General features: G+C 35.8%; 1 non-coding gene across 1 annotated transcript in view; it reads left to right on the forward strand.

Moving 5' to 3' along the window:
- Positions 1-17,806, forward strand: part of LOC114319951 (protein kinase and PP2C-like domain-containing protein) — a 71,744-nt gene extending 53,938 nt beyond the window's left edge. The window contains exons 4-14 of the transcript XR_014340137.1: positions 517-633; positions 1,720-1,879; positions 5,355-5,422; positions 5,550-5,773; positions 7,829-7,881; positions 10,217-10,763; positions 11,139-11,208; positions 11,317-11,536; positions 11,697-11,801; positions 14,783-14,880; positions 17,434-17,806. This is a non-coding gene — a transcript (protein kinase and PP2C-like domain-containing protein). The remainder of the gene's footprint in view (positions 1-516; positions 634-1,719; positions 1,880-5,354; positions 5,423-5,549; positions 5,774-7,828; positions 7,882-10,216; positions 10,764-11,138; positions 11,209-11,316; positions 11,537-11,696; positions 11,802-14,782; positions 14,881-17,433) is intronic.
- Positions 17,807-18,171: the final 365 nt, after the last annotated feature.

Below are 18,171 nucleotides of genomic sequence, written 5' to 3' on the forward strand. Positions count from 1 at the left end.
AGTGCAAACTTCATCAACAGAATTATACGAGACAAATTATTTCGTGCTCGTACAATTTTAATAAAATAAATAAAAATTCAACTTTTTAACCGACCTAGCAAAATAATCTATCTTCATCCTCTCCATCCCAGCCCCAACCCGAAGCTTCGTTTTTCCACCCTCTTCTACATATACATAAACATATAAATATATACATGGGTGAGAGGCGAGAGAGAGAGAGAGAGAGAGAGATATGGGGGTGGAGATTGTGGAGCCAAACACATGCATTCGGGGTTGCTGCTGGAGCGACTCAATTCCTCTGCATCTCCCACCTTCTTCCTACTCTCTCTTAAACCCAATTGCTCGAGGTGTCAATCAATAAATATATGTGTGTATTTGTTTTTTTGTTTCTCAATTGCAATTCAAAGAGAGCTTAATTTGTGGCCCTTAATTTGTACCCCTCTTTGGCTTTGCTCTCACATTGGCTTTGTTGTTGTGAATGTGAAACTGAATTGGTGTGTATTCATTCTGTTTCAGGAGCAGAAGTGTGGTTTATGAAGCTGTTTTGGATGGAAACAAGGTTGCTGTGAAAAAACCCATTTTGTCTACCTCTGATCACATTGATAAATTCCACAAGGAATTGCAAATGCTATGGTCATTTCTACTCTCTCTCTCTCGCTCTCTCCATATATACATTAGCTCATTTTGTCCTATTTAGCACACAAATATTCTCCACCTTTTCTCATTTTCTATCTCTGCCTTACGTGAATTCCAAATTAGCAAATCCCCTTTTTGTGTGTATATACATGTGTGTGTGTGTCTCACTATGTAAGTAACCGACTATAGTGCGATGATCAAGGCCTGCCCTGAGTTGTTGGAGCCCTAAGCGGACTCTTGAAATTGGAGCCTTTTATATATAATCATTAAAAAAATTGCATGTAAAATAGTAAGTATTTACATTTGATGTATATATATATATTTAAATTTGCTATTACCCACACAAATTTAGCTTGCAGATATAATTACTAAAATTTACTTACACAAATTAAGACCTGATTGGAAAAATCATTACAAGAGCTCAAAATGATAAGAATATTGTCTTGTTAGTTTTATAATTTAACCAAATTCAGTTTACAAAAAGGTATCAGTTAAATAATACCAAATAAAAATTGAACCAACTACAACAGTGTATCAGTTAAATATTACTTTTCTCACATTTTTTAATGCAAAATTTTACTAATTAAGCTTGCATAATCTATAAGGACCCTTTAGTTTAGATTGTGAACTTAGATTAGTTGTACTGAATCCTTATTTTTGAGCCTACTAATGCTATAAGAGTTAAAATTAATTAGGGGCCCCTAAATTTTGTTAAAATTTGGAGGCCCTTGGTGGTCTTGCCTCAAGGTTGGGGCTGGCCATGCATTTGGGGGAGGAGAGGGATATTGGTTCTGGAAAAGGATGTTGAGGTGGTTTTAGGTAGTTTTACCATTTTATCATTCTGTGCAAATCAAAATAGAATCCAAAGATGTTTTGAGCACGGGGTAATTCAGGCATACTAAAAATCTGTCAGGGACATCAATTAAGGTGTTACCTTCTAATAATAGTATAAAATATGTGCTTATATATGAATTTATGTGTGTAGATGTTTATGTATGTGTATTTGGTTTGTTTATTTGAACGTCTACATATGATATGCGGGATTCTTTTTTGACAATTTGGTTATATGATGTGATGATGAAGCAAGTTAGCTCATCCAAGAATTGCCACATTGGTTGCAGCACATGCAAAGCTTCCAAATTACATGTTTTTCTTCAAAGAGTCCCTAAATTTGGCGAGAAACTACACGTGGAAGAGTGGAATCCAACTTTTGATCAAGTGCTCACCATCTCAGTCTAGTTAGGTATGTCTTTGATGATCTTGGCTTCATTTGAGTTTGTTTTAATTTTGTGAAGTAAACCTTAATTCCTTACTCGTCATTGAAATTCTTTGTATTTTCTTTGTGATATTATGTGCAAAATTCCTCTTATTAAGGGTAAATAAGTAGTATAGATTAGGCTGAACATGACACTCGTGGACTCATAGTGTTTTATTACCTGTTATGATTAGTTTAGGTAATATGAAATACTTGAGATGATTCTTATAGGTGCTTAGTTCACATTGATGACATGTTAGTGATGTGGTGTAGATTTCAGGTTTAGTTTCCTAACTACTGTAAAGTTATATAGTGAATCTTTCCATTGGTGGTTTTCTTGCTTGAAGTCTCTTTTTACTGAGTGTTGCTAATGGTACTACTCGTGCTCTGTCACAATTATTACAAATGATGAATTTTCGGAATTCTTGGACATTTAGTCTTTTTTGGAAAAATAATAAATAAAGAAATGTAGTAAATCCTTTAGACAGAGTCTTCTATTAAACCTAAATTGTTTTCAAAGCATCTTTTCAATTCTGGACGAAAACAAAAATTTTAGCCCTAGTTTTTGTTTAGATACAATTGAAGGAGTAAAATTGTAACTTAAATCATAGATTTGTGTTAGGAGCAAAACTCCAACAACCCTAGCAATAATAATAATAATAATAATAATAATAATAATGATAATAATAATATTTATCAAAAAAAATAATAGTAACAATTATAAAAATTTAGCCATTAAACAATAAACACCTATGAAGTACGGTACTCCAAAAATCTTACCGGGTGCGGGTACGAGTACTAGTACGGCAGTACGCGTACCGGGTACGCCGAATACATGCCGAGTACAGCAAATACATTTGGGTACGTTGTGGGTACGGCATGGGTACGACACCAGTACGGCAAAATGATTTTTTTTTTTTTTTTTTTCCCTAAGATGCTAGAATTTATTGCAGCCTTTATTATTATTCTTTCAATTTTGAAAATATCAAATAATTTATTTCCTACACTCTTTACCTATGAGTCATGGTTTTGCTCTCTTTTGTATCCTGTTTTAGACAATCAAAAAAGAAAAAAAAATAATTGTATAACCTTTTAGACAAGTTGTTCTCTTTTTAGTTTTGATATTGAAATTTTGATTTGTAGGTTGGATGTTTAGCTATAAATTTTTAAAAAAATTAAAAAAAAATTGACGTAAAATTGATGCGCCTAGCCGTACTAGTACCCTACTTTTTAAAGAATTTGCCGTATCGGTGTACCCGTATCGTACCCGCACCCGCACCCATGCTTCATAGATAAACACTTAAGGCTGCAAATTACTATTTGACGATTGTCACCGTCTAGAGGGAAAAAAGGTAATAAAAAAAAAAATGATATGAAAGTCAAAATGTAAATGCTTTGTATGTAACTTTAATTTGTTGATTAAGGTTGGAGTTTTCTATTTATTTGGGAGGCTTTTATAGGAACAAATGAAATTACAATGGACTTCATTTGATTGAAGGGTTGATATCATGTCTTTAACAAATTAGGAGCAATTGAAATAGGCGCACGCCTCGGATGCGCTTCGTTAATGTCATCTCACCTCAGGGATGGCAATGGATCGGGTTTTGAGTGTGAATTCTTGCTTTTAAACTCAATTAGTTTAGTGATACAATTTTATACTTTGCTATAAACCTAACAGTTTTGACCTACCTACCGCTGTAGTTTACCCTACCCTGGCACAAATACAATTGGGCCGAGGAATTTTGCCATCCCTCAGGTGCACTTTACTGCACTTTGTTCCTAGGTGCGTGCCTAAGCACGCTTTTGATAGCATTGGCTTAGATTTTACACACATTCCATAAAACATACGGTGTCAATGATTAAGGATGTGCAATCTACTACCATGTTGTGTTCTTAAGTATTATTTTTTTCAAACATATAGGAATTAGTAGTGTTTTTTGTCAATTTTGAATAGATTATTCCTGATGCATCTAGAGAAGGGAACCCAAACTTAGATTAGGTTATTGACCATTGACCAAAATAAAATAAAGAGATTAACTTATTGGTAAGTTTTAGCATGTTGCACAAGATTTATAAGAATGTCTAAACATATGAGTGATGGTAATGAAGTATTTATGTCACGATGGACATAATGCTCTTCAAAAATTTTGATATATATCCTTGAATTTCTGTAAAACATGGGAATAGCTAACGTGGAATATGATTTCAATTTTTAAAACATTTATGAATAAATAATGCAAATAATATTAATTTTTCTAAATTATTTCCAACATCTCACCAATTTAACCTGCATGGATAGCCTAGTAGTCAAAGGAGTGAACTCTTGGATAAGATATAAACTCAGATGTTTTGGGTTCAGCTCTTGCTGGCATCTAGACCCTGTCTTGGAGAGGTTCTTCATCATCCAAAAGGAAAAAAACCTCGCCAATTTTAAAATTTGGTATTGCTACTTAGCATCTTAGGTAGACGTCCTAATTAGATACCTCTTTAAGTTTCAGCTGAAAATTCTTGGAATTACTTTATGGATTTAATGGTAACTACTGAACCTCTTCAAATTACTCGTCCCATTAATTTAGAAATTCCAAATTTGTTTTGGTTTCAGCTCTCGCTTCTTCTTCTCTGTTTCTTTCTCTCAACATCTTCTGCTTCCTTTGTCTCTCTCTCTCTGCATATTCTTCTCTTTTCTACATCTTCCCTGGTTCTTTCTCCTTCTCTGCATAGCTTAGCTTCGCTTCTTCTTCCTCTTCTTTACTGCTTTCTTCTTCTTCATCTTCCCAGCTGGTTTCTTCTTCCTCTCCTCTGTTGCTTTCTTTTTCTTCTTCTTCACTGATGTTGCTTCTATTCTCTGCTTCTTCTTTGAATCTATTATCTACTTCCTTACTCCTGCTACTGCTGATCTGTCTGTTCTCTGCTGTAGCTGTTGTTTTGTCTTCTGCCTAACTGTTGTTGGATCTTTCCTCTGTCACTGATGTTGCCTTCTCTCTTTCTTCTCTGCTACTACTGCTGCTGATGATGATGATGATGAGGATTTCATCCGTGTCCAATCACTTAATTTGTTTACTCTTTGCTTGGTACCACATGTGTTTTGATGGAATTCCTATGAGAAACCAGTTTACTTGTTTGGGAGTTTGGGCTGAATGTAGTAAAGTTCTCCATTTGAGTTATATCACTTGAAATTTTTTCTAACCAAAGTACCAAACTAAGCTAAATCCGAGTACATAGGAAGGAGAAACTTCGGAGCAATTTTTTTTGAAACGTAAACATCTCTTCAAACTCGAGATGGGTTTTCCCCGACAAGAGGGGTTTGATGTAATGTGGTCCCATAGGAAAAGATTGATTGCTGATTACTGGCATTGGATAAGCTTATTGCTGTATGTCTGTTCCTTTGTTTTGATTCTCTGTTTTATGAACGTATGATAAGGTTTATACTAAAGTTATAATGATCATGTTTCCTATTTTACAGCTAAAGCTCTGCAACATCTACATAAACTTGGGATTGTACACAGGGATGTAAAACCAACAAATATTCTTGTAAACGCCATCACCATTTTCTGATTTGTTTTGTTTCTGATCTTTTTGTGGGTAAGATTTTGTGTTTCCTATTGAAGTGGTTGAATAACATGTTGCTGCTTCCTCTATTTTTTTTTTTTTTTGGAAGCTTGATGAAAACCTTCGTCCACATCTGGCAGACTTTGGTTTAGCAGAATATAAGAAAGATCTTAAACGAGTTTCTTTGGAGAACTGGAGATCATCTGGAAAGCCAACTGGTGGTTTCCATAAAAAGAATATGGTCGGCACACTCATTTATATGGCACCTGAAATATTGAGAAAGGAGATACATAATGAAAAGTCAGATGTATATAGTTTCAGTGCGACAATAAAGTAAGAGTTTGACATTAAATTAATGATTTTTCTATGCTCTCTGCCACTTTGAATTATAGCAAATCAAAATGTTGTTTTATCCTTTGTACCTGATGATGTGTTATGAGACGGACAAGAAGTTTTTTGAAATGCTATATGTTGATGACAAGTTAGTGATCGTAGAACCATGCTTTGATACTGAAATAAATAGCCTGCACCCGTGCTTGTAGCCTCTGGTAGCTCCAAAAGGTTTATTGAGTTTGCTCTACAAATTGCTGGCAGAAATTGCAGTCTTTAGTAGCTAGTACCTTGTCAGTTAACATTCTTGAGAAGTTGATGACAGATCCAATGATACATGTTGGACATTTCTTCATGTTAGATGCATGTCCAAATATGTCAGTAGTTTTTTAGATCCGGACACATTTTGGACAATCGGGGGACACGTGTGTACACTTAAGAAAGGTGATAGGATTTTGTTAGTTAAATTAGTTATTGGACAAAATATAGTAAACGTTATTAGTGCTTACGCCCTCTAAGTTGGATTAGATGATCAGACTAAGAGATTTTTGGGACCAAATGGATGAGGTGTTACAGAAAATACCCGTATGAGAGAACCTTGTTATAGGTGAATATTTCAATACCCATGCAGGAATAGATAAATTAGGTTATGAGAGGGTGTATGGTGGTATGGTTTTGGTGATATGATAAGACTGGAGAGAATATTTTAGATTTTGCGTTGGCTTCTGACCTAGTGGTAGCCAATACTATGTATAAGAAGAGAGCCTTTAAGAGTGCGTCAATTAGGAGCCAAATAGATTACTTTCTAGTAAGAAAAGTGGACCACTTAAAATGCAGCAACTGTAAGTTGATTCCTACAGAGAGCCTAACGTGTCAACATAGGATTTTTGGTACCAGATTTATGCTTTAAAGGGAAACACCAAGCTAGGAAGAATATTGGGCGCTGTAGGACGAAATGGTGGGGCCTAAAAGGGGATAAACTAGAAATATTTAAGAATAGAATGGATGAAGAAGGTAATTGGGACTTGGAAGAAGATGCCAACATTATGTGGAACTCAATGGCCAATTGTATGAGGAGAATCTCAAGGGAAGTCCTTGGAGAGTCGAAAGGAAAGAGATCCAACTCTATGGAAACTTTGTGGTGGAGAGATGAGGTTCAAGCAGTAGTAAAGATGAAAAAAGAGTGCTTTAAAAGTGGCAAAAGGATAGAATTGAAGAAAATCTTAAGAGTTGCAAGTTGGCTAATCAGGAGGTTAAAAAAGTAGTGAGAGAGACTAAGTTAAAAACCTATGATGACCTATACACTAGACTAGATAGTAAGGAGGGAGAGAATAGAATATACAAACTTACTAAGATAAGAGAGGAAAATAAGAGATTTTAATCAGGTTAAGTGCATCAAAAGTGAGGACTCTAAGGTGTTGATAAAGGATGAAGAGATTAAGAAGAGGTGGAAGAGCTATTTTGAGAAGTTGTTAAATGAAGAACGTGGAGGAAGGTCAAAATGGAAGTAGCCAGTAATAAGGAATATCAAAACTAAGGCTTTAGGACCTTTGAAGTGGAGATTGCACTTAAGAAGATGAAATTGAATAAGGCTTTAGGACCCAATGATATCCATGTTGAAGCTTGAAAATGTTTGGGTAAGAAGAGGGCTGCTTGGTTGAATAGGTTATTTAACAAAATTTTGTTGATTAGGAAAATGGAGTGGTGGAAGAGTATTTTAGTGCCAATCTATAAGAATAAAAGAGATGTCTAGAATTGTAACAACTATAGAGGAATCAAGCTAATGTGTCATATAATGAAAGTGTGGGAGAGAGTAATGGAACGTTGATTGCGAGATATAAAAGAGATGTCAGATAATTAATTTGGATTTATGCTCGGTAGGTCAATAATGGAAGTGATCTATTTTTCAAGGAGAGTAATAGAAAAGTGTAAAGCAAAGAAAAAAGACATTTATATGTTTTTTGATCTTGAAAAAGCATATAATAGAGTCCCTCGGGATATAATCTAGTGGGTGTTAGAGCAGAAAAGAGTGACAAAATGTTATATTGATGTGATTAGGGATATGTATAAAGGTGTGGTGACCACTATTAGATTGTCGGCTGGAGAGACAAGTGAATTTCCAATTACTGTGAGGTTATACCAAGGATCAACCTTAAATCCTTATCTTTTTGCTTTAGTCATGGATGAGTTGACGAGAAATATTCAAGATGATGTGCCATGGTATATATTTTTTTGCAGATGATATCGTGTTAGTGGATGAGAGTAAAGGAGTTAACACTAAGTTGAAGACTTGGAGAGAAGCATTTGAATCTAAAGAATTTAGGATAAGCAGAAATAAGACAGAGTACATGGAGTATAATTTTAGTAATAGTAACAATGGACATAGAGGAGAAGTGAAGATTGAGAACCAAGAACTACCTAAGAGTGAACATTTTTATTATTTATGATCGATTATCACAACAACTAGGGAAGTTGGAGAAGATGTGGTTCATACAATTAAGACAGGGTGGCTTAAGTGGAGGAATGCGTATGGGGTACTGTGTGATAAACGAGTACCCACTAGATTAAAAGGAAAGTTCTATAGAATGACTACTAGAATAGCGATATTGTATGGGATGGAATGTAACTAAGAAACAACATATAGATAAGATAAGTGTTGATGAAATGAGCATGCCAAGGTAGATGTGTGGCAAGACTAGAAAAGACAGAGTTAGGAATGAGTATATTCGTGAGTGGGTAGGAGTTTATACCGATAGAAGATAAGCTGAGAGAGAATAGATTAAGATGGTTTGGTCATATACAATGGAGACTAATAGAGGCAGCAGTGAAAACATGCGATATAGTGACGGTAGAGGGAAGTGTTAGGGGAAAGGGAAAACCTAGATTGACGTGGGCTAGTATAGTAAATAGAGATATGAATTTCCTTAATTTGACTAACCAAATGGCTTTTGATAGACTCGAGTGGAGAAGAAGGATTCATGTAGCTGACCCTATTTGATGAGACTTAAGGCTTGGCTTGGTTTGGTTTCGTTTGGTTTTGTATTAATTAAAGTATTAATATACATGACATATAATAAATATATAAAACTATTTATTTTGCAGGTGTCCTTCACGTGTTGCATCTTGCATTTTTTGAAATTTGTTGTGCTAGCGTGTCCATGTCATATCTCTATCGTGTCTCTTGTCCATGTCCATACTTCTTAGAGTGTCTAATAATGGATTAAACACTATTTTCTTGGGCTGACTATTTTCATGTCGTACTTGTCAAAAAGCAAATAGAATGATTGGTCATCTTGATCATTCATGAATGCCTTAATTCACTTTATCTAACAAATTTCGTGGCAATGTAATAACAAGAAGGGTATGCATGTACTTTATATTGTTAGGGGATAACATTTCAATGCTAGATAGTATGTATAGACCGAGTCTTTTGCTTTGTTATCTTGGTAGCTTATATCTCTTACAGTCCTACCTTGTCCTAGAACTTGGGATTTGATAGATCATTATCATTTGCAATGACATGTAGAAGAATTTATTTTATAAGAGGTGATGTAAGGGGTGCTAACTCCTATTTATAAGAGGGGGGTCACAAGACCCATAACAAATTTCCTAGATATTTCTGGATTCCATTAGGATATGCCACAACGTGTGGCTGTGTATCAATCCCTTAGGATTTGCCTTGATCCCTGAGCATCCACACAAAAGGTCCAATGGTGTGGTATCTCTCTCTCAGTAAGGCTGGCTTAAGTGGCACTCACGGGGGTGTCATAGTGATCAACACTTTAGTCTCTAGCCACCAAACCACAAAATCTTCCGAGGTGCTATGTTGAATACTTCAGCATATATAAGTCCTGCCTCTTTGACTTGGCTATTGGACGAATGGCACAGTGTTTCTATCGCAGAGTTGAAGGACATGTAGTTTGGCCACCATGGTGATTAAGACAAGTGGAACACTTGAATCCTGCAGTTTAACCACAGCAGTTTCAGGCAAGCGTGGCATGAACTCATTTTCTGGGACTCGGGGTATATTTCCTGCCACTCTGTGTTGAAGGTCATGTAGTTTGACCACCACGCTAAGCTCTCTCATTTTCAGCTACTCTGTGTTGTTCAATCTCATTTAACATCTAGTGGGATTCCTCTTCCTGCTTTCTAGATTACTTCTCATACCATTCCTCATTTTTCTTGTCATTCAGTTTATGAGCACACATATGTTCATGCATATAACTGCTTATCAGGGTTCAGGTTTCCCATATAATTTTCATATTCTAAAAATTGTATTAAAAAAAAAAGGTTTCTGTTGAAGTTAAGTTTCTTCTGGACGTCCAATTCTTCACAGATAATATCTTACATCTTAATCTGATTGAATGCCCCCTAATCATTTGACCCGTCAACTATGCTTTTTAACATGGTTGTGCCTCATCGGTGCATCATGTGATCTGCTTGCAGGCCCACACTGTGCTGGAAATGAACTATACTGAACAGCAACTTACAGCAGCTGTGGTGTCTGAAGGATTGCGACCTGCTCTTGCTGGTCACTGCTCGTCTGCACCAACAGGTTTCCCGTCCTTGATACAGAGATGTTGGGATGCAAATCCCCAAAATAGGCCTTCTTTTGATGATATTATTCTGGAACTTGATCCCATCTTGGAATGCAGAAAGAGAGTAGAGGAAGACAAAAAGGAAAAGGCACTTGTTGAACCTTCAATCCCTCTTGGTGATGAGGGCATCCCGAGCCTTCTTGCTTATCAAAAAAGTATTAACTGGTTTACTGAGGGTGAAAACCTGTCAAAGAGATCTTGTCTCGCAGCTGATTCTGGTGTCAGAATTTGGCCTGATCCTTTTACTGATCCTTCAGCATACCATCCAGTGCTGTCTTGGGGATCCTTCAGTACTTGTGTGAGAAGGGAGACAATGGTGGACACTCACTTTCTTATGCCCCATATGTGCGGTGAGAAGGATATCCATGTGTTTGGAATCTTTGATGGTCATCGAGGTGCGTCATAAATTAAGAGCTACTTATTTTCATCCTATTGGTGTATTTGGTACCAAACTCAAGCAACAGTGGATTTTAATGAGAACTAAAGCTCATGTGGGTGATCACAATATTAATTAATAAACAATAGCTTGGGCATCACTTGAAGTGTTTCTTAATGAAACCAGAATGACATAATGAGCATTACAAAGCCCAACTATTACAAAATGGAATTATTTTGGAAATTAGTTTTTAGAAATAAATGTTTAAATTCTTGAAGAATTCCTTTGTTTTTTCTTTTTTTTTTATAATTCTTTTTGGTTGTTTCCAAACATAGCCTATGTTTCGTGCATTAGTTGCTCTAGATTACAATAAAAATGGCAAGATCAAATGCAGGTGCAGCAGCTGCTGAGTTTTCTGCTCGAGCTCTACCAGGATTTTTGCAAAGTCTTGGTTCCATAAAAAGGTTTCTTCCATTCTATTATTCTTGTGGGCTCTTTACATTCTATAATCTATATATGAATCTATTTCATAAGAAGTACATATTTTTATTTTGTATTTGATAACAATGCAGTCCGTCCAATGCATTACTAGAAGCATTTGTCAAGACAGATGTTGCATTCAGGAATGAATTGGATTCCCATCGTAAATCTAAGGGAGTTATTCAGAAAGACTGGCATCCTGGTTGCACAGCCATTGTGGCTCTTATAGTCAGAAACAAGCGTTTTGTTGCTAATGCTGGCGATTGCAGGGCAATGCTATGCCGAGCTGGCAGTGCTTATGCTCTAAGTAAGGTGAGATCGGACTTGATTTATCAACTAAATGATTGTGTAGTTGAAACATTCTATTAGAATAAAACATGGACCTTTTTTAACTTATTTTATTAAAAATTGTCTCCTTTGCTTACCCAAGTGGGTTAAATTGTTCTCCAACTAATTCAACTTGACGCTGTAGGATCATGTTGCAAGTTGTCCTGAGGAGAGAGAACGTATTATCAGTGAAGGGGGACAGGTCAAATGGCAAGTTGACACGTGGAAGGTTGGGCCTGCTGCTCTCCAGGTTTTCTTCTTATCCTTTGCTTAACGATATTCTAGAAAAATGTGTAGACTATTGTCTTCTAATAGGGTTGTCTATTGTGAGGAAGTATATAATATAAACTTATTTGTTTCGTCAAATTCTTTTTGCACCAAGTGTTAAGACACATGGACCACCACTACAACCCGTATCTAGGGATATCTTGAGCATTATGATTACCAAAAATACTTATGATCACTAAAACATGAGAGAAAATATAAAAGGTAAGGAGTTGGTCCTTGCATCCTTCTCCAACTTCTGAGCGTAGCGAGGAGGCTCCTTGTGTCCTGCATCGGCTGGTAGTTGTATGGAGGGTTCATCAGTTGTCACCATGAAGAGGAACATTATGCAAGTTGGGTTGAAAGCATTCGATGTGGTTGTTGACGGGGTTGATCGCAAGAAGATGTGGGTCGCGAAAAAGGGTAGATCTCTGCAAAGATCCCTGATGTTGGGATTTGAAGTTCCTTTGTTGGCTCAAAAGAAGCTTCTTAATTCCTGAAGAGAGGTCTTTTGGGCAGTCTCAACCTCTCAGAGGGCGCATAGGCTTTTGGAGGTCTAGAGACTGGTGAATAGGAGTGGTTGCTCCTTGAGGTTAGGATTTTTGGGGCAAATCAGTGGCAGGTTGTCACACCCCAATTTCAGATTAGAAATCTAGGGCATGATGGTTAAGGGTTTAAGGCTAGTTAAGATTATTAAGTTAATATAGTGAGATCTTCTATTGTAAGTTCATATTGGATGTGGACTGATTCAAAAGAGTAGGGTGATTGATGTATGTTTTAAAGCCTAATTAAGTGTTCAAGGGTTCAACAACAAAAATGGAAACGAATAGCAAAGCAAATGATTTAGATTTCAATAACAAGACTTGCTTAATATGTGTGTTTATAATCCTAGTGTATAAAAGTAGCACACACCAAACTCTCTTTCCTCCCTACTCAAATCCCCTTACATTACACAAAAGAAATAGTACAGGTACAACTTTCAGGTATATACATTACACTTTACAATTAGCTCACAACAGTACAATAAAAAATAGGGTAAATTACATTAAACCCCCCTCAACTATGACCTATTTTTGAGTTGCCCCCTTAATGTTTTAAAGGCAACACTTACCCCCCTTGAAGTATATGAATTGCAAAAGTCATTAACACTGTTAACAGAAATTATTAAGTTACCCTTTTACCCCCTTCAATTGTATTGCTATCAGACTACCATTATCTTCTTCAACCACTACCTAATTTCTTCCAAACCCTAATCAAATCAATTCAATCCCAAACCCTTAATTCCATAGTGTCTCCACAATTCCGATTAACAAACACAACAAATTCATTTGACAAAGGGAGTAAAGTCAGCCACTGTGAATCACCACAACAATCCCATATTTTTGCAGGACCTAATGATCAACAAAGGGACTGAAGTTTGGGGGTGGCAATGGAGATAGGGGTGTTGTTTAAGGGCTTGGGGTTTTGAACTCATTGAAGAGAGAGAGAGATGAGGGGTTGGCAGTGGCTACAACAGCTTACGGCAATGGCAATGGCGACAACGGTGGTTGAAGACAATGGCCCACCTCTCTTCATCTCACTCGCCACATGCAACTCCTCTTCCAGCCTACACCAACTCCTTTTTTTTCTTTCTTTAACCAATGGCATCTCCTTCATTGTTCCTCCCTCCTCCCATCTCTACACCACCACCTTATTTCCCCCACCACTCACCACCTCTCCTTTCGATTCCCACCAAGCTGAAACCCCTTACCCACAGCCTCCCTCCCACTGATCAAACACCCCAATACACATTGAAACCCCTCAACACTAAAAGCCCTATATTAATTCAACATATGTCCACTAAAATCCCCCCACCTAATCAACGTGTCACCATCAAAACCCTCAATTCTTTTGCTGTGAAACCTTTTTATCAAATCATAATGGCTTGGCTAATAAGGGTTCTCTAGTTGGTATTAGCCATGGAAGTTTCTGGTTATGGCTTGGCATTTCTAGCCATGTAGAGTTGCTGGTTGTGTATATATATACAATGTATGTATATATAATAAGGCTTTTTTAGTCATAAATTTTTAATTACAGTATGATACATTTATGCCAAATGACTACCGGTGTGATGACATAAGAGGTTTAGAGTTACAAAACAAAACTATAAGCGGGTTGAGTGTTGAATTTTAAACATTGATTTTTAACTTGACAATGGGTCATAGTTGAGGGGGGTTTACTGTAATTTACCCTAAAAATATATATGTTGTTAGAATAGGAAATTGGTAGAATAGGAAATAATGAATTGTATTCTTATTTATTCCTTTTTTAGTTGCTCGAATTATGCCTGTAATTGATCAGAATTATCAATATAAAAGGGAATGAAGTCTGACTCATTCCCTAACTCTTTCTTTTCTCTAAACCTACATATGTGTATATATATGTATGTATGTATGTATATATGTTAATATAATTTACCCTAAAACATTGATTTTGGTTCTTTGTGTGGTGTAGCTAAAATTAAATACAACAATAGGTTGTGTATAGGAAGATTCATAATTCTCAACCAAACTTGCTAGCATGTCCACCAACAAAGCACACCTACGCAAACATTTTTTCTTTAATTTGTTAAAGTTATATATTCCTTTATTTTTATTTTTCCTTCATGTCTTGTGAGGGCCTGAACCTTGCACCTTATCTTTTTGGGTATTAAGAGATAGCACTGAGCTAATAACTGATATTTTATTTTTTTTATTTTTTAAATTCTAAATAATGAATTAGAAATAAAAGGTTGGTTTCTATTTAATGAGGTTTCTGTAAACTAGATTTAAAAAATAAAGAAACAAGAAGAGGGTGGGTAAACAAGAACACATGGTCCCTGCCCGGCCCCACCCTTTGCCCGTGCTTCCAGTATTCAACATGATGTGAAAGCAATAATCAATAATTTGTAGTTGAATTTGAAGTTTATTAATCACATATTTTTTACAGGTTACGCGCGGTCTATTGGTGACGATGATCTGAAGCCTGCTGTGACTGCAGAACCTGAGATAACTGAGACCATACTGTTTGTAGAAGATGAATACTTGGTAAGGTCCTTTGATCTGATAATCTTCTGTTATCTGGGGTTTATTATTTGTGTGCTACGAGAAACTAATAAATGAATTTGTGGCTTCTAAATAGACTTTTATGTACAGTTTCCAGGGAAATCAGAAATTTTAAATAACTGCAGTTGCATCTGCTTTAAGCACCTTAAAAGCATTTGTTCTGTATGCCATTACCAAACACAATTTTCTGTAGTGCCTGGATGATCATAGCACAATTCATGTTCTTGCAATTTGAAATTTGTAGGCCCCCAATTTAGGAGGTCCCATACTTGGAAATGTTATTAGCAAGACAATAGAATAATCCTGAGATATATTATTGAAGTTTGAAATCTGTAGCCTTACAGAACAAGATTTTCTCCAAGTGTTTCCCACAAACACTCCATTAATCCTAATAGTTTAAAAACACTTTTACGAATGATGTGGAAAAGAAGTAACACAAGGTTTTAGAACAATAGACTTTTAAGGAGTTGAATTTAAACAACAAAGCTCAAATGCAAAAGAATATGGAAGTTGAAGCTCAAAACTTGAAAGATCTTGATGGGTATTACATTTAATCCTTCATCCCATGTTTGTAGACATGTAAAAATCTTCTTTTTATTGCCCTTCATCTCATTTTGGTCATTCCAGTGCAGTAAATGCGTCTCTAGCAGTTGAAACAAAGTAGCTGTTGCATATTTTAGAATTTAAATTTCGTGACGAAGGAGTCAACTTATTTTGAATCTAGGTGAAATCTGAAGCTCTCAGAACTTTTCTTAAGGGATTCGATTTATTTTGTCAAGGAGTTGACTAATCCTTTTTTCTGCACGACAACTGGAGGTTAGGGTCGACTCATTTATTTGAGGTCGACTCAAGACCTTCAATGTTTTAAAAAGTTTCACGTGTTAAGCTTCTCAAACTCATCCAAAACACTTTCTAACGCCAAAATAATTTAGATAATGAACATTTAATCACAAAACAAATATCAAAGACTTATTTTGGAGCTTTTTAATCTCAATTATTACAGCAGGAAAAATGTAAAACTTTTAAAATACTTGTACTCCTTTTGTAATGAATTATTCATCAAATACTAATGACAAAATCATGTTACATTCTCATATTTCATTAAGCTATCCAATAGCTAACACCAAAGGATATTGACAATTCAAAGTACGAGTTTATCATTTGCTAGCCACTCACTAATTTTGTATTGTGAAATATCAAACATATATCACTGTAAAACACAACCAACAAAAGCATCATAGACAAAATCAAAACTAAACCATAGGTCTAATTTCTCTTTCACTTGAAGCATTTTGAGGCTTCTTGAATTCAACCCTTATTCTTTTGTTATGTTTACAGTTAAAATATAATACAAGTACCTTGGCAGACTAACCCCAAGGGGTTGGCCTAGTGGTCAAGACCTGGGCCTAGGGTGTGCTCCCTTCAAAATCTTCTAAGTGCAAACAATTTCTTGGGACCAGTTCATATGGGACTTTGCCCCGACCCCCCACTAGTGGATGGTGGGATTGGTCTTCCGGAGTAGTTGGTCTAGTGGGCCAGATGTTGAGTTGTCAAAAAAAAAAAAAAAAAAATTATCTTGGCAGACTTGTAATTATTCTAATTTGTATTATGCTTTTCGTTTGTTAGTGCATAGCACAGGTAGGCACTCAGATCAAACTTATTCAAAAGAGATCGTATACCACAATTTGAACGATTATGGTTTATGCCTTGGTTTTTCGGTTCTAAAAATAAAAAAATTCTAGCGACCTTGCCCTATCTCTTTCCTCCCCATTCACACCTCATGGTTTCAAAGCATTGAAATAAGACAAAACAGGGAGGGTGTGGAGTAAGCCTAGAATAAGAAAGTGTTCTGACGATTGAACTTCCATAGAACTACATGTAAAGTGAGACAGTCCATACCTAGTATTAGGGAGATAACATCTCTAGTATATTTGGGACTGGTTAAGTTTGAGATAACATTATAGTGTTAAAGATATCATAATATATGAAGATCCATAACTGAAGGGATTTGATTGTATCTCCCACTTTATATATATGGTGTACCATGTAATCAAGAGGATTAAGTAGTGTGAATAAAAGATGTAGCCCATTGGGCTTTATATGTGTGGACGTAGGCCAAGATTGACTGAACCACATTAACTTTTTGTGTTCTTTCTTCTCTCTTTTCTATTTTTATTATCTCTTCATATTCAACCTTCTTGTCATATTACCAATATCAACCGTTAACACCTCTTTTCACATGCTTCTCATATTTCTGAACTTGGAGTTATATTCTTTAGTTTGGTGATCTCTAAAAAATGATCTTTTGAAAAAAATTACAGTGGCTGAAAAGGGGGGTGGGAAGTAAAACCCTAGATAATTTTGCGACCTTTATGCTTTTCCCAATAATTCTTATTTAATTCAAATGCTTATGATGTATGTTTCATTTGTAATCAGATCATTTTCACAATTTTGCTCTATTTATGACGGTTGGTTGTGACTTGTTAGCATATCACATTTTTATAGAGAGAGTAACAATATGTGTTCGACTGTCAGGTTATGGCTAGCGTTGGCTCTGGGATGTTATGAGCAACGCAGAGATTGTTTGCATAATAAAGGACACAGTGAAAGAGCCTGGGATGTGCTCAAAGAGATTGGCAACCGAGGCTGCTGAACGTGGAAGCAAAGATAATATAACTGTTATTGTCGTTTTCCTGCATCCTGTATCTACTGCAGAGAGGATTTACTAGGTTTGATGGTATTCTTATACAAATTGTTTTGTATGTATGAAATTAATTTTAGTGAGACATGGAAATGAACCAGAGGTGGTAGGAAAAGGTTTACCTCCTCGTCTTGTGGAAATTGTATGCGTACATTTATTTTTAGTGGGAAACTACACAAAGCATATGCTTGTATTATTGGATTTCAATGTGCGTATATGGAATAATATTGCTAATGGATGTTTAATGAGTTCACAGTGCGCACGCGCACACACACACTCTCTCTCTCCCCAAAAAGGCATGAACACTTCATCAAAATTAAAAATTGTACTACATGATTAAGGCAGGAATTTTTGATATGATAATACGATTCAAATCTACATTAATATGTATATAGCACGACTCGTTAGCACGAATATTAAATAGGTTGGATTACTGTCGAATTTGTATAGAACAAAGCTGACACGAATAATCGGTATAATGAAAAATTAGTTACATATTTAATATTATTTCTATTAAAGTGTGTTATGACATTTTTTAATCTCTTATATAACTCCATCTAACTAAGAAAAAA

This window comes from Camellia sinensis, chromosome 9, assembly GCF_055761805.1.
Source record: "Camellia sinensis isolate YWXY chromosome 9, ASM5576180v1, whole genome shotgun sequence".
Taxonomy (NCBI): Eukaryota; Viridiplantae; Streptophyta; class Magnoliopsida; order Ericales; family Theaceae; genus Camellia; species Camellia sinensis.